The 25,374-nt window shown below is 40.0% G+C and overlaps 1 pseudogene; it reads right to left on the bottom strand.

Moving 5' to 3' along the window:
• Positions 1-13,742: 13,742 nt before the first annotated feature.
• Positions 13,743-17,835, bottom strand: LOC143642323 (uncharacterized; annotated as a pseudogene).
• Positions 17,836-25,374: the final 7,539 nt, after the last annotated feature.

Below are 25,374 nucleotides of genomic sequence, written 5' to 3'. Positions count from 1 at the left end.
ATTTGTATTATCATCGCCACTGTTAAACTCTATGGTCACACCTTAGTGAGAGGGGAAGAGGTAAAAGATTATGTGATGTTCTTATGTGATGAAAATTTAATTTCAGTGGGAAGAAACCCAATGGGGAAAATAAAACCAAGAGGCAAGATCTCCCACAAACCCAAAATATAGACTTTTATGAATAAATTTTATCAAAATTACTTTACAATTTTATTTAACTTTTGTGCTGTCTGGTCTTATGAGAAAGCACATTTTATTTTAAACTTCTAAGCAATGTTCTAAGGCATTAATATTTTCCCAGAGGGAAAAACAATATAATTCATTAGTATAATTTCAAATTTCTAGTATTCATAATAAAAATTAAGAAGGACAGCTTAAATCAATTTAATAACTTAAACCACTATATCCAAAATATTATTTAAAAAAATATAAATTGACTAATAAATAAATGTATTTTTCAAGCTTCATCCTAAAATTCGCTCTTGACCTCTCAGGGACATCTATGTTCACCACAGCTATATTCCATGTTTGAGATCTATAAATACCCTGACCTCAGCAAGGTGAAAAAAAATGAACAACTCAGTTCTGTGTCATAGGTAATGGAATAAACATACCAAACAACATTCTTTTGGGGCAAAAGAACAGGAGAGACTCTGCAGTTTGAGAGAGCAGCCATCTACAACTCAGAAGTGTACAAAAGTGGAAACTGTTTCTCACAGGATTCTGGGCACAGATTCATTTTCATTTTAGATATCATACTTTAACCAAAAGAGATTGGTATCACTGGAGAGAAGACTCTAAGTTATCAGATCATCAGTAACCCAGAATCTAGAGTCTAAACATTTAAAAAAAAATTATTTTTCAGTTTTGTCTTTAGCCTAATGCAAGGTTGTGATTTCAATTTTCTTCTTTAGTATGGGGTACTCTGAGAATATCACCAAACATTAAAGGCATAGAAGTCTACACATATTTCCATATTATTCAATAAAGCCTGTCAATAGATTAAAGTTTAAATTTAAATTAATAAAAATTTAACCAGTACCTTTAAGACACAATATGTTTTTCACATAACTTCTGTTCCACATGTGATTGAATCCTGGCATTCAGCCTATGTTTAGTGAATTAGATATCTATCACTGAATAAGAAGAAAACATATAAAATTATTGTCTCCAGTGTGGCTTTATTATCAATTAAGCCTAGGTTCATATGGGATCTTTTTACTGCATTAGGTGATAGTTGGTAAGGTTACTGAACTTCAGAGGGAGATACACTTACCAAAAAGCACCCTTCTTCTCAGAATCAAATAAATTAAGGTGTGCTCATTCTCATGGAGGTGACAGTGTTATGAAAAAAACACAAAGTATTCAAAGTGTTTTATGACTAATACACTTTTATAGTCACAGATTTACATAAGTCCCACACAAAAAAATAAGAGCTTAGTTCCAAAATTTGGGAAATATACTCTGCATTTTGGCTACAAGAGGAGTAAAAACACATTGTCAACTTTATGTGTACAGATAGGCCTAAAGAATTGCTAATATGTTGACACTCGGTATCATTCTGCTTTTTGTAATGGATGAGGTTTACATAGCTGTTCAGTGTGAAAGAATATTTGAAAGGTCTTCTGAATATTAAGCAACTTTACTGGAATTCAGGATCAATTCTATGTGACCCCAAAGCCACAATTCACATCCTCTAGACTACATGAATTATCAATCTTTCATTATTTTCTTAGAAGTTAAATAGTGGCACAAAAAAGCAGAATTTTTTTTGTACCCAGGATTGGACTCAGAACACTTTATCACAAATCACATCTCCATCCCATTTGTTTTTAAAGACAAGCCAAGTTCTCACTAAGATGCTTAAGGACCCACTGAGTTGCTGAGTCTAGCCTTGAACTTAAAATCCTTCTTCCTCAGCCTCTTGAGTCACTGAAATTACAGACATGCATTACAATATTGGCTCTTGTTTCCTGGTTTATGAATGGGCAAAATTGAAATGATAAGCAGAGAACCAGCTGTAATAATCACCCCTTTATTAATTCTGGCTTACTTCCTAACATTTAAATATTGAAACCCATATTTCAATGTATACTGAAGGTAACATTATCTATTATAGTCAACAGTCTGTTGATGTCCATTTTATCCAGACAAATTTTTACTGCCTAAACTTTGATTTAATTTGAAAATGTTACTCAATATGTTTGAACTTCTGGTTTTTCTTCTGGCATTATTAGGATACTAGGTTCAAACCATACAGCCTATGGAAAATTATGGTGTGGTTATAGCTAAAGAGAAGACTATATGATAAATAAAATTTTAAACTCATGAGGATGAGGTATTTTCTTTATTTTTATGTAACCTTGGTGAATAAGATACAGAGTACACAGCCAAACCTTAAATCATACAAAGCAGGTTCTAACTCTAGTTAATAAAGAAAAAATATCAAATACAAAAAGTTGTGTTGCAAAATCACATAGCAGTTGGTTTGTTATCAGCAGCACAGGAATGGGTTTCTGCCATATGATAATATCAGTATGACTTCAATATATATGATATCTTTAGATGCAGCCACACAGCAGTTGATCAATGATAAGTTTCAAGAATGATGAGCTTGTTTAGATACCGTCTGGAGATGGCTTTTAGTAATCCTAGACAGGGGGATTGTGTTCTAGTCATATCACAATACAGCATATTTTTTGAGGCCTGTGGATGCAGAGCTCTTACCTCCTTGCTAATAGATCATTGCCGAAGACTTCAGGTGTGTAGATTTTTTGATGATGAAACCTATAAGGGTGGATCATTGAAAAGGCCTAACATGGCTATAGCTACTCTGTTGATGATGCTTCCAGGAGGTTACTGTTATTATTATGATGATGATGATTATTTATATTATTATCATTTATTTAAGTAATGAATAACTTGATTAAGTGTATACATTTATTGTCATAAACATTTTCTTCTGAGCATGTTTTCACTATGTAAAATACTGATCATGCACCTTTGTTTTCTGGCCTATATATAAAAAGGCCTATGGAATGATGCAGGATTCTGAGGGATGAATGCTCTGGGCTACCTGGGAGCTATTGCTACCTCTCCATAAGCATGACTACACTGCCAATTCTTCCTCACATCTCTCAATAGCTAGAGACCAAAATTTTACATCCTGGGTCTCAACACCCACACAGCAACTCACATAGTCATTAAGATATTTGCAGGTGAGAGCTATCTCAGTCCTGATAGATTAATGGAGATTTTTAGGGGAGTAGTGGCAACTATGGACACAAAGAAGCATACAACACTTTGTTGCCTCATTCCAATTACAGTGAACTCCTGTGGAGAGCTGTGACATACTGGGATTAGTCTCTTGTAAACAGAAATAAGAATTCTGACTGCACTGTGTGCAAACATAAACCTTGGAAGTTGAACTATCAATGAATTGTTGAAGCCCAGGCCCCAGCCCCTGGCCAAAGAAAAAAGTGGCAGCAGTAGCATAGATGATTTGGAAAAGTAGTCAAATGAGTCATGTGCAGGTGCACTATTCATGGGATGAATGGTTTCTATAGATCTGAAAGCAAAAACTGATGCAAGTGTATGAGAGACTACCAGAATGAGAAATTGCAAGATAATCAAGAAGTATAGGAATCCAAAGTATATCCAGTAGAGTAAGAGCTCTGTATTTTGAAAATACCCATCAACCTTCTCCATTGTGATGATTGAGACTGGGGAGAAGAAGAAGGATAAAGGCCTTCAAGTCCAGTCAATGGATGATGCATAAAATGAAACAACAGCAGCCAATGGCTCCAGTGAACAACTGGCATGGCCAGCCCAGGTATTCAAGTTTACCCCATTTTACCTGTTAAGCAAAACTGGTGGACTTAAAAAATAATTTACCCAGGCGGCAAGAGAGCAAGATTATTATTTTTTTTTCTGTAAGAATTAGAGATAAACAGCATTCTGTGTTGCACCTTAAGAATGGAGAGGTTAGCATTGCTCCTTACAGTAGAAGTTGTAAAATGCTCAATGCCATGAGGCATCTAAGGACAAAAAAAGACCAAGTATGTTAGTACCTGGCAAGGCTTCCAGAGGGCTGTATTTTTAGCAAGTCACCAAAGTCATAAACACTCATATTCAATCTATGTACTCAAGGTCAAAAACATTTGTTTGTGAGCATGCTCTTAAATCAGTAAAATGTTGTTGATATGCCTTCTTTGTCTGACCTGCATAAAAAAATACTATTTAATAATTTGGGGGCTGAGGGATAGAAGCTAGAGTTTGGTTATGGGCTATTGCTGCCTTCAACAGTAGCATGCCTACCATCCCCAAAGTTCCTCACATCTTCATTCAACTGCTTGAGCCCCAAACCTTGCTTTTTTGACATAAGCCCCTGTACAACAGCCAAAAATGTGAAATCGTTTTTGAGACCATCACAAATCCTCTGCTTTATGCAAGGAGTATTGTGTTGTTTTGTAAACATACTCCCAGATAAAATTTATATAGTGGAGATTTAGCATATTATTTATTTTAGATTACACATATGGCCTTAATGTTTTCTCACCCTCACTTTTTAATGTAGTGTTTCATATTTTTCATTTACAAAACTTTTGTGATACAGATACATTTCTTCTGTTGCAGTTTCCATAGCATCCTGCATTTTCATCATGGCTGAAATGAAATATTCCTGTTTTCAAATTTCTCCTGATAAGAAATTTTAAAAATATTGCTTGTTCTTGATTTTTCAATTCAATTTTCAACAATTTCCCAAGTTTATTTTAAATCCTTGGTATAAGCTTTAGACGTTTTTCTCAAACATATTATCCCCATTGAATAAAAAGTTCATCAGATGTAAAAATTTTGTTTTTCTTTTTTTTAATCTTTTTTTTTTCTTTTTTTAAGGGGAGAGGAATGAATACTTAACCCAGGGTAGTTCTCCTAAACCCCTATATCACCAGGCTTTTTAAAATGTATATTATTTTATTTTTAATGTTCACACAAAGTCTTGCTTAGTTTCTTAGGGCACTCTTATATTATTTAGGCTGAATTTGAAATTGTGATTCTTCTGCTTATGTCTCCCAAATTATTAAGGTTGCTGACATGAGCCACATTTGTGTGTAACCCCCATCCCCTTTTTGAATAAATGTCACTACTTAAAAATAATGATGAATCATGGCTTCTAAAGGAGGTAAGTTTTTCCTTTGTGTCAGGCATATTTGATCTTCATATGTACTTTAAAAATTGTGGGCATACAACAAAGCATCTTTGTAAGATCCTGTTTGAAAATAAAAAAAAAGAAAAGAAAAAAATTGAGGATATAGCTCAGGAATATTAATTCTCTCAGTTTAACCACAAGCACTACACTCATATAAACACACACACACACACACACACAATACTTGTGGGATTTTGAAAATATTTTTTGACACTGAACAGTTGTATAAACCTCATCTATTACAAAAGGCAGAATTAGTGACATAATAGCATGGGTCCTTTAGCCTTATCTGTGTACAGAAATTTGGTAATGCGATTTTACTCCTACTCTAGCCAAATGCAGCATGCATTCTACAAACTTTGGGTCAGGGCTCTTCTTCTTTTTCTTTTTTATGTCTTTTATAAAGTTGTGGATATGAAAGAGTACTAATCAGATTGTAAGGGTTCGGCAAAGTGTCGGAGGAAGAGACCACCAAGAGACTGACTTTATGCAATAAGCAAGAGGGAGTTTATTGAGGATCCAATTCAGCGCACTGAAGCTCCAGGCAGGCTCGCTCAATTAGGGAGAGCAGCCCAGAGCCCAGAGCAGAGGTCAAGCAGAGCTTAAGTACACTTTTTGGGGAGGGTGGGGGCTTTGCATACATCAGAACAAATCATCATGGGGCACGGGAAAATTGAACAACAACTCTGAGACATGATTAGTACATTCATTGGCGGGAACAGATTGGACAGGGGGTGTATGGTCATTCCTAAGTGGGGCACACATTCAAACTGATTGGCTTTAGGGCCTAAATGCCTACGTGACAAACTACTCAGAGTCCCAAGTTATTAGACAACCAGGGAGTCAATGGAAATATTTACTGAGCAGTTCGGGTATTGTCTTAACAGCTACAGGAATTTCAAGTTTTGGGGATAGCAGGGAAACTTAACAATACTTGGTCTTTTACTCTTTAACCCAAGCCTTGTAGCTTAGAAGCTTTACAATGCCCAGTCTTTCACACTTTAACTCAGGCTTTGCAGTTTAGAAACAGCTTAGAAATTTTACCCTTACAAGATACCTAGTAAGGAAATACTTTTTAATGTTTTTGCTTTTGCTTTTAGAACACTGTCTCCTCAATGAGAACAAGCTCACCTTAATTTATTAGATTCTGAGATATCATGTGAAGAAGATTCAGGGTACTTTTTTTTTGGCAGCCAGATTATCCTCTGAAGTTCAGTAATCTTAACAGCTAAACATATGCAGCAAAAATATTGCAGATGAATGCAGTTCAATCCAAATGTGAACAAGTATGTTTTAGAGTGACTTTTTATACAGTTATAGACAACAATATAACCACTGGAGGGAAAATGTCAGGTTTTAATCATATGTGGTACAGTGAATATCTGGAAAACAGCAGATATCTTATAAGAAGTATTTTAATTACTCTTATTTAAGTTCATATCCCCAGCCCTCATCCTTAGTCTTTTAACAGCTTGCCTTTTGGACTTGATTCTTGGCCCACTCGGCTTAGGTTGGAGTCAGTGCCTGAAGACTTGTCCAATCAGTCTCTTAGGTGCCATTCTTTTAATTGTTTTGTATGCTTTCTGTCATGGATCAGGAGCCCAATTTTCTGTGATGAGAAGAAGCTGAAAACAAATCACAGGGAGAATTCTGAAAACACTGAAAGCAAAAAAATGATAAGTGTGCCTTGTTGTCTTGAGACTGGATAAGTAGGTTGTTTGAAGCTGGCAAAAGTGGCAATGCAGAAAATAAAAATTGTGGCTAGGGACTTGTTGTGAGGGGGCAACAACTGTGATATATGCAGTACAGGAGAGAAATAAAGAATTTCCATGCACTGCTGCCCGTTTAAATGCTTTATTCATTCAATTACTTAACATAATTTCACTCTCTAGGTTCTTAATCAAGAAAACAACAATTCTTAATGCTAGGTACTGCAATAGACATAATCCATTCAGAGCTAACAATTATAAATTAATTCTAATCACTGCAAAGAACACGTAATAATGACAGGCTAATTACAGACATTCCCTCTGCATGCTAAATTCAAAAGTCTCAAGCCTTAGGCTTTATGTCCAGCATATACACACTCACTCAGACCAGGGTGATCAGGACAAAAACCAAGGCAGGGCTTTCCTGGTGTGAGGCAGATGACTTGTTGAGGAGAGGGTAATAGGGAGTAGTTGCAGCTCTCACAAGGGTCCAGACAAGGGCATAGAGTTGGAGAGTGGTGAGTATTATGCAGAGGATCAGGAAATGAAAACAACAAATGGGATGTCAGGTCCTCATCAGGCTCTCCATCTCAAGTGCATCCTTGTTTTGGCTGGCTGAATCCTTGTTCATTAGCTGTGTTATTTACATAAAATTTTGGCTTTTTGACACCCCCCCCCCTTACAATCTTCTTCAGCTACCACCAGGTTTCTCATTATCATTTACTTTGGGTTCAGAAACATCTTGTCTGGTGGACTCCACCTGATATTTTTGCCTTTCTCTCTTATCAGGCTAGGAGAGCCTGTCAGGGGCTTCACTCTATTTATCAGGTTGAGGGGAAATAACTTGTTTGAGGCCATATTGGAGTGCTGTGTGTGTGTGTGCCTGGTGAGACTGCAGGTTTGAAACTAGAATTTTAAAAATAGAGTTGTGTAGGCTCAGGCCTAAGGCTATCTTCACAGGACTCCTCAGAGGGTCTCTGTGGCAGATCAACCTCCATCCCCCACCCTTACTAGTCTAGTGAAGCTTAGATCATTAGTTAAAAACCTGGGCATTTTGTTCCATAATTGTATGGTGTTTTCAGCTTGTCTCTAAAGCCCTTTGTGGGCATCCATGTGCCATGAGTCCAGCATGTTCCCACATTGTGTGGTGAAGACTGGAATAATTATCTGAAGAGAACCCCAACTTCATTTGTTGTTTCCATGCACAAGAGAGGTTGTACTTTTAGAGCTTGTGTGTGTGTGATTGTGTGTGTGTGTGTGTGTGTGTGTGTGTGTTTTGTACCAGAAATTAAACCCTGTGTTTTTTAGCCACTGAAACACATCCCCAGCCCTTTTAAAATATTTTTATATGGAAACAGGGTCCCTTTGCGTTTCTTAGGGCCTCATTAAGTTGCTGATGCTGGATTTTAACTCAATGCTCCTCATGACTCCTGAGCTTTTTAAATGTAGGGGAAGCAGTATCACAAATTCAGAACAACAATATAAATTTTAGAACTTCAGCTTAGCTCTTCCTAGTTCTGAGAATAAACCTCTAGAATTCTAACTCTCTGTACATATATTCAAATCCAGGATTCTTTTTTCATAGTGAATAAGTAAAAAATAGAAGGGATAGGAAAATGACAATGTAATCAGGATAATGAACCTCATTCTACCACAGCTAGAGGCTAACTGGAAGATGTGTTAATGAGCACCATTAAGGCCTATTTCAAATGTAAAAAACCTTAATGACCACTTTTGTGCACATCTTCAACAAAGTCCTTTGTCCTGTGGTGAAGTTGCAAGAGGAAAGATGGGTCACGGAAAAGATGAAAATGAACCCATATGGTAGTCAGGATGCCTTTTCTAAAACCTATTTTAAATAAATTTTTTTCCATGTCTGCTGAAAAACATCTGTAAACTTTTAAGATGGCACACAGAAATGAGTTTATCTGGTGTCATTCCCCATCCCACATGGTGGGAGTTCTATTTCGACTTGCTTAAATAAATAGATTTTATTCTTCAAAATTTGTGAGACAAGCACCCAAATGCAATTGGCAAAGTGAGAAATTTAGTTTCATCTCAAAACTCCACTTTCACCATTATCAATGACCATTTTCCCATATTTCATTTCATTTTTCTTCAAGAACTAGAGAGCATTTTTAAAAGATTTGATTTATCATCTGTGTAGGCATGGTGGAAAAGCTCCTTAAACTCAACAAGCAGGACTGTAGAGGCCTGTCACAGAAGTGAAGGGGGAAGGGGGAAGAAGAGAGAGGAAAAGGGGAAGAGAGGGGGAGGAGATGGGGAGAGGGATAGGGAGAGGGTGTTGATATTTATGAGCTCAACGGGGGATGAGGAGTAGCAGGGGCGGAGTGGGCTCTTACTTCTCTATTGGCTGAGAGTTCACACCACTTTGGGTATTTGGAGAGGTATGCCATTGTTCCATTAAAAGTTCATGCCATTCAGTGTCATGGACCTGAGCTCCTGGAGGAGAAATGCTCCAGGCACCATCGTTTTTTTAAGAGAGACAGAGAGAGAGAGAGAGAGAGAGAGAGAGAGAGAGAGAGAGAGAGAGAAAGAAATATTTATTTTTATTTTTATTTATTTTTTTTTAGTTTTCAGCGGACACAACATCTTTTTTTTTAGGTGGTGCTGAGGATGGAACCTGGGTCGCACGCATGCCAGGTGAGTGCTCTACCACTTAAGCCACATTCCCAGCCCCTCCAGGCACCATCTTTACCAACAATCCGAGCTTTTTACATATGAATAAAGCAGAATAAAGTTAGGTGACATTAAAAAGAATTAATCTCTTTTAAATGAGATAGTGTAGTTTATGTGTCCCAATAAATGTTCTAAATTCATTTTGTTTTCATATGTAAGGCCTTTTTATTAAAATGGCCCTGACCCATAGAAAGATTCCAAACATTTCAGTAAACATTTTTCTCTGGTGTGGCAGAAAAATAAAAGTGGGACTAACTTAAATTTAAACTATATGAAAGATCAATCTCTCTCTTTCTTTTTTTCCTTTTTTGTTTTTTTGTTTTTTGGTACTGGGAATTAAACCCAGGGCCTCATGCTTAGAAGGCAAGCATTCTACCAGCTGAGCTATATCCCCAGTCCCATATTTTGGGAGGCAAAACCAGGGATTGAAGTCATGAGAACACTACCACTGAGCCACATCCTTACCCTTATTTTTTTTTATTTTTACTTTGAGAAAGGTTTTCACTGAGTTGCTTAGCTTCTCACCATTCCTGAGACTGACTTCAAATTCAGGATCCTCCTATCTCAGCCTCTGAAGCAGCTGAGATTACAAGCATGCACCACCATGTATGGCCAACTTCCATCTCAAGAACTAATGTACACAGAAAATTAGGTCACAGGCTGTCAACAAATAGGTACTCTATGTAAAAAACTATATTTTAGTTGTTGATAGACCTTTATTTTATTTACTTATATGTAGTGCAGAGAATTAAGCCAAGTGCCAGACAAGTTAGCTACCACTGAGCCCCAGCCCCAGCCCACTGGTACATATTTTTTTTTATGGTGGATACTAGAGATTGAATTTAGGAACAATGGACTACTGAGACTCAGTCTTAGGGTTATTTTTACTTCATTTAGAGATGAGGTTTCTGAAAGACCGACCGATTCCCTGTCCAAGAAAGACGCACGAGGCACTGGCTGCAAACGCAAGAGGTTTATTCAGACACAGACGCCTGCGGGTGCTCAGCAAAACCTCAGCCGGAGCTTTGGTGAACTGGCACACCGGGCTTTGGGGTACAGGTCTTTTATAGGATAATGGGGCAGGTTTCGTGCGCGCGGGAAATGACAGGTTTCTTATTGGTTATTTTGAACCCAACATATAGATTACCTGAAGGGCAAAATTGTTTTTCACTTTATGTTCCTGGATAAACCTCATGACAGTTACATATTAACACTCTGGTTTTTATGTTCCTGCTTATCATTATCAGTTCCTGTTTGTTCAGGCATGCCTTGGGATCTGCTTTTCTGTTCTTCCTCCACCATCCTGTCCCCTCACAATAGACTACCCTTAACTGATTAACAGATAGACATCTCTTTATGTGGGTTAGCAACACGCCCTGATGGTTTCACAATGGGGCCTGGGGTTTCTGGGCTGGGGTCTTACATTCCCCCCTTTTTCTATTTCATGGATAGAATCTTATATCCATTGTTCTGCCTGTTCAGGTTCTTGAGCCAGATCGGTCTGTGACCCTGTTTGCTGCTGGAGCAACTGATACTGCTGAGTAAGAACCATGGTCTGAATAATGGACAGTCTTTCTTTTATAAATCGTATTAATCTTTTGAGAATGCAAGGCCCAAACGTTAAGATTATCAGTAAAATAATCAAGGGTCCAGCTACCGCGGATAACAAAGTTGTTAACCAAGGGGACTTACTGAACCAGTGTTCAAACCATCCCTGTTGATTTTCAAATTCTTTTTGTCTATTCGCTAATCTTTCAGTGACTTTTTTCATGGTCTCTCTAACAACCCCCGTATGGTCAGCGTAGAAACAACATTGTTCTTTTAGGGCTTCACAGAGGCCACCTTCTCTAAGGAACAGTAAATCTAATCCTCTCCTATTTTGTAACACAACTTCCGAGAGGGAAGAGAGAGATTTTTCTAGGACTGTGATAGACTTGGCCATTGCAGTTAGATCTTCGTTCATAGCTGCTTGTAAATGTAAGAATTGGTTTCCCTGCACTAAGGCTGCAGTTCCTGTTCCTACCCCTGTGGCTATTCCTCCAAAGCCCAGCAGTATGGCTATAGTCAGGCTTATGGGCTCTCTAGGGTACCGCTTCTGCCCTTCTAGATGTCCTAGGACATAGTCTGATCTTAGATATGATATCCTGGGCCATAATTGTATCAACACACAAAAATCAGTGGTTGCGTTGAGGGCAACCCAGTGTTGCAGGCCCAGTAAGTTCCAGTGTTGCAATGCAGGGGGTCAGCCCAGTGTTGCAGGCCCAGTAAGTTCCAGGGGGGCCCATAAATAGCTATTTTGTGAGCCTGTCGTTGGGAGGGTCGTATTACAAAGAGGTTGGTGTGATAGGGGTACGTTCCCTATACAGACCCTTGTCCTTATACTTCAGTGATGGTAAGCTTATAGCTGGGTAGGGATACACACTTAGGGTCAGGGTTTGTACTACTATTCCAATTAGACATCATTGCTATCCCTTCATAATAGGGTGGACTGGAGGTAAGACACAGCCAACAATCTTGGGTGCGATCTGGGTTGGTGGGGTTGAGGGCATAAAATGCTCCTCGAATCAAATCTAATAGTTGATCTCCAGTCCCTGGGTAAACGGGTTCAGGGAAAGAACTAGAGGATTGATAGTCCATGGTTACCATTTGAGGCACGGGCCGCTTACTGGAGGGAGTTGTTGCCAAGCTCTTGGGCTGTTTAGGCGGTGAAGGGATCTTTTGGCCTCCAAGTACAGGGTTAGGTCCTATAGAGCTAATCATAGCTGGGGTTTGAGATAGTCTAATTTTGAAAATTACACCTCGATCATTTCCAGGCAAGTGCCATCTGAGTCCCCATGTTCTTCCAGTAAGCCAGGGGTTGATAGTCTCCCTGCCTTTGTCCGTGAATTGTATCTTAAGGGGCAGCGACTGGCCCGCCTGAAATTGTGAGTTTTCCCTGTTGCATGCATGGCCATCTGAATTGGTGGTCGTAAAATTTTTGGCCACCTGTATCAGGTCCCAGCTTGAGGTGGGGCTCCAGTATGCATCTCCTGTTGTTTCGCAGCCCCAGGAGGAGCAAAAGTATGCTTCATATCCCCCACATCTATAAGCCTGTGATCTGTCTCTACCGTCCCGAGGGCAGACATAAAAGTCAGTTTGGGCTAGCCGGCACCTAGCGACCTGGGTTGAGCATTCATAATTAGTGCCTTGCTGAGGCCTGGGGGCCATGTAGGTCTGGAGTTGGCCATGTATTTGTCAGGAATATCCCATGAGTCTAATCCAGCGGCTAGTTGGCAAAAATCTGGGGTCAGGGTAGGCCACCATGTGCCAGGGGTATGGGTTGCTGTAATAGACCAAATTACCTCCCCGGTTTGAGAATATACCTGCCAAGTCAACTTCATGGGAGCATGGGGGTTACTACCTAAGACAAGGGGAGTAGAGCAAAGAGCAAGAACGGTTAACAGCGTGTAAGTCTTATCTTTAGTGGGTTTGGAGTGCGTTGTAGCTTCCATCCTGATGTCTCTGGGGTGTTGGTCAAGACCGGTGGATGAGCAGCTTTCACGTGAGAGGCGTGGATCCAAGAAGCTATGCCGTCTACCTTCAGTGCTGTCGGTGTGATCAGCAGGACGGTGTAAGGTCCTTTCCACCGTGGTTCAAGATTTTTGGTCTGATGTCTGCGTACCCAGACGGTGTCTCCGATCCTGAAGGGGTGTGGCACCGAAGGAGTTTTGAGTTCTTCCTTATATGCCGCTGCCAATGGTTTCCAGACCTCGTCCTGGACTAGTTGCAGTGCACGTAAATGAGTCTGCATGGATGGGGTAAGGGAGGCATAAATTTCAGTTTCATAGAAGTTAACAGCAGGTGGTGGAGCACCATATAGGATTTCAAAGGGGGTTAGTCCCTGAGAGTTAGGAGTATTCCTGGCTCGATATAGAGCTAAGGGTAGGAGTTGTACCCAGTCTCTAGTGCCAGTTTCAAGTGTTAATTTAGTTAAAGTCTCCTTGATTGTTCTGTTCATTCTTTCTACTTGCCCTGAGCTTTGGGGTCTATATGCACAATGTAACTTCCAATTAATCCCCAGCGAATTGGCCACTGCCTGACTTACCTGGGAGACGAAGGCAGGCCCGTTGTCTGACCCAATTGTTCTAAGTACCCCATACCTTGGGAAAATTTCTTCTAATAGCTTCTTAGCAACGACCTTGGCAGTTTCATGTCGGGTGGGGAATGCCTCTACCTATCCGGAAAAGGTATCAACAAAGACTAGAAGATATTTATATCCATACATACCAGGTTGGACTTCAGTGAAGTCTATCTCCCAATGTGTTCCAGGTTTGTGTCCTCTAACTCGGACTCCTGTCCCAATCTTAACTTTACCAGCATTTACCTGAGCACATGCTTGACAATTTTCTGCCACCTGTTGGAGTAGTCGATCCCTGTTTGGGAGATATAGAGTACCCTCTCCACGGTCCAAGAGTTTTTTCATCTTTTTAGCCCCCAGGTGCGTTAGTCCATGTAGTGATTTTATTAGTTCTTTGGCATTTTTAAGGGACATTATGGTTTTTCCTTGATGCTCCCAGGTATTGTCCTCTGAGTTGTAAGTGGCCTCTAGTTTCTGGACGATATCTAAGTCCTTATCCTCATAGATCCATTGGTCCTTATGGTCTCGTAGTGAAGAGTCCACATGTGGGGTGTGCTGGGGCAATAGGGTCATCACCAAGAGTTGGGGCCCCAAAGCTGCCTTTCTGGCTGTTTCATCTGCCAATCTGTTTCCCCTGGCTTCTGAATTGTCTCCTTTTTGATGACCAGGGCAATGCATAATGCTTAACTTTTTGGGTAGAAATAAAGCTTTAAGCAAAGCCAATATTTCAGTCTTATTCTTAATTTACTTTCCTTCTGAAGTCAGTAATCCCCGGCGTCTGTAAATTTCTCCATGTATATGAGCCGTGGCAAAAGCATACCTGCTGTCTGTGTACACGTTTAGTTTCTTCCCCTCTGCCGATTTTAAGGCTTGGGTCAGAGCTATCAGTTCTGCCCGCTGGGCTGATGTCCCTCCCGGCAATGCACTCGCCCATATTACCTCAGATTCAGTGGTGATGGCTGCTCCCGCTTGCCATTCTCCATTGAGTAGGTAACTGCTTCCGTCCGTGTACCAGACCAGCTCTGCATCTTTCATGGGTTGGTCCGTGAGGTCTGGCCGGGTTCCCTGTGTCTCTGCGAGAATCTGCTGGCAGTTGTGAGGATTAGCTTTTCCTGGGAGCGGTAGGAGGGTCGCTGGATTCAGTGTGACTATGGGGCCAAACTGAATTCGGTCAGTGTCCAACAACAAAGATTGGTAATGGGTGAGTCGGGCATTTGACACCCAGCGATCGGGCGGTTGGCGAATTATTGTCTCAATAGCATGAGGGGTTAATAAAGTCAATGGTTGTCCCAAAGTTAGTTTGGTGGCGTCTTTGATCAGGACAGCCACAGCTGCTATCATCCGAAGACATGGGGGCCATCCTGATGCCACTGGATCCAGTTTCTTAGACAGATAGGCTATGGGACGCCTCCATGGCCCCAATTTTTGGGTTAAGACTCCCTTTGCATAACCCTGCTTTTAATCTATAAATAGGTCAAAAGGCTTGGTAATATCTGGTAAGCCTAAGGCGGGGGCAGATAAAAGGGCCAATTTGATGCGATCAAATGCCAATTGGTGTTCTTCCGTCCAATCAAAAGAGTTACCCTGTTTAGTCAGAGGATACAGGGGGGCTGCTATCTCAGCAAACCCAGGAATCCAGAGTCTACAGAAACCTGCGGTTCCTAGAAACTCCTGCAGCTGCTTGGGACTCTGGGGGGTTGGTTTGCTCGAGATAGTCTCTTTCCTGGCAGCTGTCAACCATCGCTGGCCATCATGAAGTTCGTAGCCAAGATAAGTAACTGTTGTCTGACAGATCTGGGCCTTCTTAGCTGACGCTCTATACTCCAATTGCCCCAAAGTCTGTAGTAATGCTTCCGTACCTGCCAGGAAATCCTCCTCGGAAGTAGCAGCCAGCAAGATGTCATCTACATATTGAAGCATAATTAAGGAGGGGTGTCTTACACGGAAATCGGCCAGATCCTGTTGTAAGGCCTCATCGAAGAGCGTCGGGCTGTTTTTAAACCCTTGTGGCAGTCTTGTCCAGGTCAGCTGTCCAGAGACTCCTTCTTCGGCATCCTTCCATTCGAATGCAAAGAGAGCCTGGCTTTGGGGAGACAATCTTAGGCAGAAGAAGGCATCTTTTAGCTCCAAAACGGAATACCAAGTATGGGTAGGAGGCAAGGTGCTGAGGAGATTATAAGGGTTAGGCACCGTGGGGTGAATATCTTCTACCCTTTTGTTTACCTCTCTTAAATCTTGGACAGGTCTGTAGTCATTTGTTCCTGGCTTTTTGACTGGCAACAATGGGGTGTTCCAGGGTGACTGGCAAGGAGTTAGGATGCCTTGGTCTAGGAGGCGTTTGATATGTGGTCTGATGCCCCGGTGAGCTTCCCTCGACATAGGATATTGTTTAATGTTTATGGGAGTAGCGGTTGCTTTAAGGTGAATGACTATTGGAGGTTGTTGTTTAGCCATTCCCATTCCTCCAGTTTCAGCCCAGGCCTCCGGGTATGAATCAAGCCAATAGTCCATGTCCTTCATAGGTACAGAAGGTTTGTCAAAAAGTTTATATTCGTCCTCTAATTTGAAAGTCAATACGTGTAAAGGGGCCTGGTTTGGTCCCGTGATGGAGGCACTCCCATCTTTAAAATAAATTTGGGCTCTCAATTTGGTCAATAAGTCTCTTCCCAGTAATGGATACGGACAATCAGGCACATGCAGAAATGAATGGGAAACTTTACCTGTGGCAAGGTGTACTTCTCTTTTGGTGGTCCATTGGTACGGTTTGCTCCCGGTGGCGCCTTGGGCCCATGTTGTCTTGTGGCTCATAGGTCCTGGTGCCCGTGTTAGCACCGAGTGTTGGGCTCCCGTATCTACTAGGAAGGTTACAGGTTGCCCCCCTACTTGCAGGGTTACCCGGGGCTCAGGGGGGAGCTCCTGGCCCTGACTCCTCTAATCTTCATCCAAGGCTAGCAATTGAGAGGTCCGGTTTGTACCTCTTCTAGGGTTGGGGGGTTTCTTTGGGCAGTCCTTTACCCAATGTCCTCTTTCTTTGCAGTAGGCACACTGGTCTCGGTCTACACGGGGTCTGCCTTGTTCTCTTTCCCTACTTAGCTTATCTCCTTGTTGCCCTGCCTGTGTTGCAGTGGCCAATATCTTACTTAATTCTTTATCACGCTTTCGATCTCTCTTGTCTAATTCTTCCTTAAATTTGAGATCTCTCTCCTCCTGCATCCTCCTGATTCTTTACTCTTTTTCCTCTGGAGTTTCTCTCTTGTTAAAAATCTTTTCTGCTTCTCTCAATAAATCTGCTAGAGAAAAATCTTGTAAGTTATCTAATCTCTGTAACTTAGTCCTAATATCTGGAGTGGACTGCCAAATAAAGGCCATAGAAACATTTCCTCTCTGATCCTCACTGTCGGGGTCAAAAGGTGTGTACCTCCGGTAAGCTTCTTTAGTCTCTCTAAAAATGCAGTTGGAGTTTCTGTCGATCACTGAATAGTCTGTCTTACCTAAGCCAAATTGGTGGGCCGCCGCCCTGCTCCATGGAGACCCGCTATGAGTAACTGGCGATAGAGACGTAGGTGGTTCCTACCTGCATCAGTGGTATAGTTCCAGTCTGGCTGAGTCAAGGGGAAAGCTTCAATAATCAAATTTGGGAGTTGAGTGGGGCGCCCGTCGTCCCCGGGCACATTTTTACGGGCTTCCAGGAGAACTTTCTGTTTCTCCTCAGAAGTGAGAAGGGTCTGTAGGGGCTGTTGGCAATCATCCCATGTTGGCTGGTGAGTCACTAGAATAGATTCTATCAGAGAGGTTAGAGCTACAGGGTCACTGGAAAAGGATGGGTTATGTGTTTTCCAGTTATAGAGATCAGAGGCAGAGAAAGGCCAGTATTGGTACAGCCCATCGTGGCCTCCCATCTGCCGCAAGTGGAGAACTCTAGATGTATCCCCCGAGGCGGTTGGCTCCCGACGGCCGCGGAGCCTCCCGACCATGGGGGATGGGCCCGGAGTGTTATTGGTGACTGGTTCGGCTGGTTCTTCTTCTTCCTCTGAGGAAGCCTGGATGGAATCTGGAGCCGGTACAGGCTGGGGCCCATAGGATGGGGGTTCTTCAGTCATCAAATCTACGAGAGTGGAGTCTTCCGGTGGCAAAATCTTTTTGGGTTCTGTCCCTATTGGAGTCACCTTTTTAGATTTATCGATAATGGGTAGAGTCTAGAGGTTGAAGGGGGAGGAGGCGTAGGTACAGCGATAAGTGGAGCAGAAGATGGCAGAGGTTTGGAGCAGTTGAAAGTTGGCAGATGGAGAGGCTGGTTGGGAGGAAAAGTTGGGGGAGGAGATTGCGGAGTAGGCTTAGACGGAGAGAAAGGAGCGACCCAAGGGGGTGGGTCAGAGACCAAATTTTCCCAGGTAACGATGTAGGGCACTTGATCGGGGTGTCTTTGAGGCCCTTGGGCGAACACCTGAGACTTCACCACTAAAATGGGATCAAGATTAAATGTCCCTTCTTTTGGCCAGCCAACATTGAACGCCGGCCACTCCATAGTGCAGAGCGTTATCCATTTTTTCTTTTTGATCTCCACTGACAGGTTGTCAGCCCGGTTCTGGACGTCCTGCCAGTGATCAAGAGTAAGGCTCATGGGAGTTGTTATAGATTGTCCCATGTTAGTTTCAGATGGAATGAGAAATACAAAAACAAGAAGACAGACAAAAATATCAGATTGGACACAAAGAATGTTGTGCGGCCTTGGCACAAACCGAAAGTAGGCCTCCCGAAAAAATGGGCCCTCCGAATCCCTCGGATGTCTCCCAGGGTGTCAGGAATCCCTGGGACGTCTCCCAGGGTGGCAGGGGAGAAGTATGAGTTTGTCAACTCCTTCTCGAGCTGCCCAGAAAACAGAGCGATTACGCACAATCGTACGGAAGCCGCACACAGACAAATATCAACCGGAGACTGCAAAAAGGGACACAAAATGACGGACAAAATGACACGAGCTGGCCAGCTTACCTCCCAGTGGTTATCGGGTGTTCCTCGGGCAGGGATCCGGACGGGGTTACAGGAGTTCTCCTGGCTGGCTCGCCAAATGAAAGACCCACCGATTCCCTGTCCAAGAAAGACGCACGAGGCACTGGCTGCAAACGCAAGAGGTTTATTCAGACACAGACGCCTGCGGGTGCTCAGCAAAACCTCAGCCGGAGCTTTGGTGAACTGGCACACCGGGCTTTGGGGTACAGGTCTTTTATAGGATAATGGGGCAGGTTTCGCGCGCGCGGGAAGTGACAGGTTTCTTATTGGTTATTTTGAACCCAACATATAGATTACCTGAAGGGCAAAGTTGTTTTTCACTTTATGTTCCTGGATAAACCTCATGAAAGTTACATATTAACACTCTGGTTTTTATGTTCCTGCTTATCATTATCAGTTCCTGTTTGTTCAGGCATGCCTTGGGATCTGCTTTTCTGTTCTTCTTCCACCATCCTGTCCCCTCACAATAGACTACCCTTAACTGATTAACAGATAGACCTCTCTTTATGTGGGTTAGCAACACGCCCTGATGGTTTCACAATGGGGCCTGGGGTTTCTGGGCTGGGGTCTTTCAGTTTCACTGAGTCATTTAGCACCTCACTTTTGCTAAGGCTGGCTTTGAACTTTTGATCCTTTTGCCTCTGCCTCTCAAGCAACTGGGATTACAGGCCTGCACCAACACACCCAGCCTTTTGTATATTTTCAATACCTATTATAAATAGATTTTAACCAGTAGCCTTAAGTCTTTTCTAATATATGTTTGGATTGAATCCATAACCCAGAATCTATTTTTATCTCCAAAACTGTTTCATCTATTAGAGTGTCAGAGTTAAAATTACCCATTGAAGAATTTACTGTATATTGTGGTTTCATCCTGACCTCCCATATGTACCTCGTTCTGAGTTTTAGAACAGTCTGAAAAAAAGGTGCCCACAGATACCAAATATCTTGGAGTACTAAAAAGCATCAGGGACCAGTTTTAATTTTAAGTGTGTAGTTTCTAAAGGCATTAGTTGAATAATCTGCATCTGGAAGGCATTTTCTGATAATGATACCACTGCTGACCGGTGACGAGTTCTTGCTTCCCCAATGTTGAAGAATAACACCAAAGAAGCACGCCGAGGGAAGGTCAGAGTAGAAATTAGAAGTTTATTAAAGGACAGCAGAAAAAACTTCTCCTGGAGGAAGAAGGGGACCCAAGAGGTGGAATCCGTGGAAGGGCTGTTGTTTTCCCTTTTTATACTTCTTTCAGTAATGGAATGTAGCTTGGAAGGCCCAAGGGGTGGGACACAGGTGAACCAAAGTAGTAATCTGGGCAGGAAGGACTTCATTAAAACTTCTTTGGGATGGGCTATCTCCAAATCTGTTGGGGGCTGTTTCCTGGTCTCCATTAACATTCCTTTGGGATGGACTTTGGGCCTAGGGCTTTTTTGAGACTTCATTAACATTTCATGAGTTCTCCTGCATTTCCTGGAATTATTCTCAGCATGGCCTCCATTTTAGATTTCACTTGATATTAGACCTGATTTACCTAACTACACTGACTACCTAAATTTAAATCTGGCTTCAATATGAGAAAATTGACATTTGAATGCCTTTTGAGTATGTTTCTAAACATATTGGATTCATATTTCATATTAAAATGAATTTTTGGTATGATTATTAGATGTAAAGGGTTCCTGAGGGGGTATCTCATATCAGGTTATTTGCAGGATATCTTCTTCAGAAAATAGTCTGCCTGTATGAACTACTCACCCTGCCATATCCCCCTTTGAATTGCCTGTAAGAATCCCTGAGATTGACATTGATAGGACATAGTAATCAGCAATTCTTGCAGTGCTCAAAACATTTTAGGGGACAGGAAATCTGTCTCTATATCCAGTCTCTCCTTTTGGTAGGTATCAGGGGTAAGTACACAATTTGAACTTGCAAATTTAAGATGCCTCTGGTTCTACAGGAAAATGTCTGAAAACAACATGGACTATGTTACAGACATTGCTTTTGAAAAAAAATTCCAGTGTGCCAGGTAACAGATTTTAGCTACAAGTTTCTTAAAAACTATCATTAGACTGGGCTAGCTAAATTAGGGATGAATTAGAGCTTTTTCTAGATTCTGGATCCTGTTTCCACCTTAAACTATGGTTATAAAGCTTTTGGATTTCAGAACTTATGACATAATAGGTTGTGTACCCTTTTGTGGCAGATACATGGAATGAGAATTTCAAACAGAATTGTTTTTCACTGAGCTGTCATTTTGAGAGTTTAATGCAAATGAATCCTGTCTCACAACTAACTTTTTTGATAAAGGAATTCATTTTGTGGTTTTCAACTTGAATATTTCACATTTTAATTTCTAAAGATGCCAGTTTTCTTTTTTTTTTTTTGTAAAACCTGCAAATAATTATTTTATTTTATGCAAGCCAGTATAGAGACTGGGTGCTTTTTTCTGTCCCCTCCCTCTACCAAAAAAAGATTAATTCAATCCAGTCGTAAAAAAAAAAAAAAAAAAAAACAATATGTGAATTTTAAATTTGGATGATCTCAACAAGTTTTATTTTTGGTTGATGAGGCTGCCGGAATCCCAGATGGCACTCACAAATTATCCCTTAGGTTTTATTCTAAATTGATTACCAAATTCATGGTCATTCTCTAAAACCATTTTACCATTGTTTTAAGTCTTTAAATGGTAAAAAGTGGAGATGATTTTTTTCTATTATTAATACTTACTTCATAATGCTCTAGTTTGGTATATGATTCCTCTTTCTCAAGTTGGAAAATTAATTATTTAATGTTTTGTATCCTTATGGGCAAGGTATAGAGACTTTCTTTTTCATTTGTGCAATTTCAACTTTTTTTTTTTAAAGAAAAAAAAAGTTTTAGTCTTCAATGGAATTCTGCTGCATACTGTTTGTAGTTTTAGGTGAAGCAATTGGTTCTTGTATGAAGGCCCTCAATCCTCTATGGCTTTCTTACCCCTGAAAACAAACAACAAACACAACTTATATATAAAAAAAAAAAAAACAACTTCAGTGTATTTTTTAATCTATATCCCTAACATTGGAATTTTAAAGGTTTTTTGTAGCATACTTACAATTATACATTTTAGGAAGTCTTTGTATGATTATACACACACATTTTGAGAGTTTGCTACATTGTGATTGTGGTAAAACTGTAGGAGGAATAAAAGATATATAGGGAAGGAATTTATGATAATGAAATTTTAGTTAAAATATATCTTTCCTAAACCTAATCAAGGAAAATGGCATTGTGGACCTCTGTGGTTAAACTGCAATGTAGGGTGTAATCGTTATAAATTGTACCTTATTTTGGGGTAGACTTTGCGGGGGGCTATAACAATAATTAAAAACAAGTTAAATAGATAATTTGAGATGAAGGTGGAAGTGGAATAATGGGCATTGTATTGCAAGAAAAATTTAAACTTAGAAGGATAAGTATTTAAAACAATGCTTAGGTAGGAAGCATTTTTAAGTTAGATGTTATAATTAAAGATTGAGATCTTCTTTAGTTGAGGAAAAAGGACTAAATGATTGAAATTGAGCTGCCTATGAGCATGGAATATATCTGCTGGTTGGTATTTGCCTTGGAAACCTTGTCTGCCTCAGTGTTGTGTTGAGTCACTATTTTGATAGTAAATAATGTATAGAGACTGGGTGCTTATTTCTGTCCCCTCCTTCTACCAAAAGTCAGTTTCTGTTTTAAAGATTGGAAACATATTTTGTCTAAGAGGTAATGATGAAATAAATACAAATATTTAATTCATCCCCCAGCATTTGAGGAAGCTGTCAAAGCCACCCAAGAGGGGATGTGGCTCAAGCGGTAGCAAACTTGCCTGGCATGTGGGTGGCCCAGGTTTAATCCCAGCACACATACAAACAAAGGTGTAGTGTCCGCCAAAAAAAAAACAAACAAAAAAAGACTTTGTATTGGACTTGTGCACCCTCACTACAGAACTCATAAACACTTTTTATAAATAATATATACATATATGTCTTCAGACAATGTATAAAGGCCTATGGAATGATGCAGGATTCTGAGGGCTGAATGCTCTCGACTACCTGGGAGGTATTGTTACCTCTGCATAAGCATGACTACACTGCCAACTGTTTTTTTTTTTGTTGTTGTAGATGGACTCAGTATCATTAGTAGTTTGTTTGTTGGCTTTTTTAAATATTTATTTTATTCTTCTGCGATGTTTTTTCAAGCAACTTATATTACAGGTATGTTTCACAACCTGAAATCCTCCCCACCTCACTTATTATTATTATTATTATTATTATTATTAATATTAATATTAATATTATTATTTGAGGCCTGTTAATTGCCTTAAATGCCGATGTATGGGGTTATTTTAAGGCAAAGTTTCCTTCCAATAATAGGACCTAGCCCATAGAGAAATGTATTGACACTTATAACTGTTTATAAGGTTAAAACAATTTGTGAATATATGTGTATATATATATATATATATATATATATATATATATATATATATATTTATGAAAAAGATATCACAATTACTTTAATATATTTTTTAATTTTTCTATTCTTTGTCTCATAAAAAAAAACAGTTTGAACTTTAAAATCATTAGCAATGTCCTTATATCCCTTCCCCCAAAAAAGTGACTCACAAATATTATTCAAATTATTGAGACTCTTAAATTTTTGATCCTTTTTTTTAACTAGTGAAGTCTAAAGATTTTCTTTTTATTTTCACCTTTAAATGAAGCCCACTTTTTATAGCTTTCTTGTTGTGTAACTGACCTTTAAAATTCTGCAATTTTTACCCCCATTCTGATCACTTTGGACTATTGATGTTTTCATGGAGGGGATCTTAAAGTGGTCTTGCACAAGGTGGGAAATGGATATAGTAAGATATAAGACTGGTGATTGCTGAGTATGTAGATTTTCTATACAAAATAAGTATTGGTGGATGATATGGGGGTAGGGCAAAAAAGAGCAATGAAAAAAAAAGAAAAACTTGAACAGTAGAGGGGTTTACATGCTACAAGTCTACAATGATAGCATGAATATGGAGGGTAGTGTTTTTGGAAGCAGCAATATAATTTGAGGGAAAGAAAAAGGTAATTTTTTGCACAGTTCCTAAGTGAGATAGCCACGTGAATGGGTTCTGTGTTCAACTCTTCCTACCTAGGAGTGGAATTTATAGTTCATAGGGTATGTCTCAGTAAGTAGTAAAACACCATTTCTATGTAACTTTACACTTTTTCATGGCTACAAGCTGACTTTGACTATTCCAGTCACATTACATCTTTGCACTTGTTAGCTATTCATTTATTAATTCATTCATTACATTATTTATTTATTTTTTATTAATTCACTTTCTCTTTTTTTAAAGAGAGAGAGAGAGAGAGAGAGAGAGAGAGAGAGAGAGAGAGAGATTGAATTTTAATATTTATTTTTATTTTTTTTAGTTCTCGGCGAGCACAACATCTCTGCTTGTCTGTGGTGCTGAGGAACGAACCTGGGCCGCACGCATGCCAGGCAAGCGTGCTACTGCTTGAGCCACATCAACAGCCCTAATTCACTTTTTCTTTAGTTGTCATTGTTTTACATTACTGGTGATTACGTAATTGCATAAATATTCTGAATGTTGATTTCTGGTTAAATATTGTTTAATGTGTTTATTCATACATTTACTTTTCATTGAAATGTTTTTCCTTTGCCAAGCCTGATTTATATTAGACCTCAATCTTCATTTATGAAGACTAAATAAAATCACATTATTCCAAATAATTCAAGGACTTATCATATTTACAGAACCCTAATCACCCACTAACGTTGACCCAGACTGGGTCAACTAAAAGCTGTGTCAAAACTTCTCTTTTTTCTTATGTACACTTTACTAAAGAATTACTTTGGCACTTTTATATTTTGGAGCATAGACTAACTTTCCAAGCAATATTTAATAACCTAGGTAAGTTTTCCAACTAGCTCACTATTACTTTTAAATTATTTACATCCCTGACACTAACATTGTCACTGATTACTTTTTTTTTATTATTGCAAGATCTCTCTCTCTCTCTCTCTCTCATTTGACAAATTGAAATCAGATATGCTTTTTTACTAAGAAACACTCTCAGCCTTTAATAAAGTATTCTATAAAGAAAAAGGGTTTGGGGGCTGGGAATGTGGCTCAAGCGGTAGCACGCTCTTCTGGCATGGGTGCGGCTCGGGTTCAATCCTCAGCACCACATACAAACAAAGATGTTGTGTCTGCTGAAAACTAAAAATGTAAATAAAATATTAAAAAAAAGATTACAGATCAGGGCTGAGAATATAGCTTAGTCAGTAGAGTGCTTATTTTAAAAAGAAAAGAAAAGAAAAGATAAAAAAAGAAAAAGGGTTTTGCTGAATTTCTTAGAGCCTCACTAAGATAGTGAGGCTGGCTGACTTTAATCTAATGTTATTGAAGTTTGCATTATATATATAGAGAGAGACAGTAGTGTTCATTTGACTCTTTCTCTTGGGGACTGTGCCAGAGTTACCTTCTTCTTTCACTTGTACCTTATTTCTGCCTCAAAAGAAACTACCCTTTAGCCTCATACTACCATTGATCCACCATTAGACTTTTAAAATCTGAACTCTTGAGC

The sequence above is a fragment of the Callospermophilus lateralis genome, chromosome 11 (genome assembly GCF_048772815.1).
Source record: "Callospermophilus lateralis isolate mCalLat2 chromosome 11, mCalLat2.hap1, whole genome shotgun sequence".
In the NCBI taxonomy this organism is placed as follows: domain Eukaryota; kingdom Metazoa; phylum Chordata; class Mammalia; order Rodentia; family Sciuridae; genus Callospermophilus; species Callospermophilus lateralis.
This window is presented reverse-complemented; position numbering and strand designations above follow the sequence as displayed.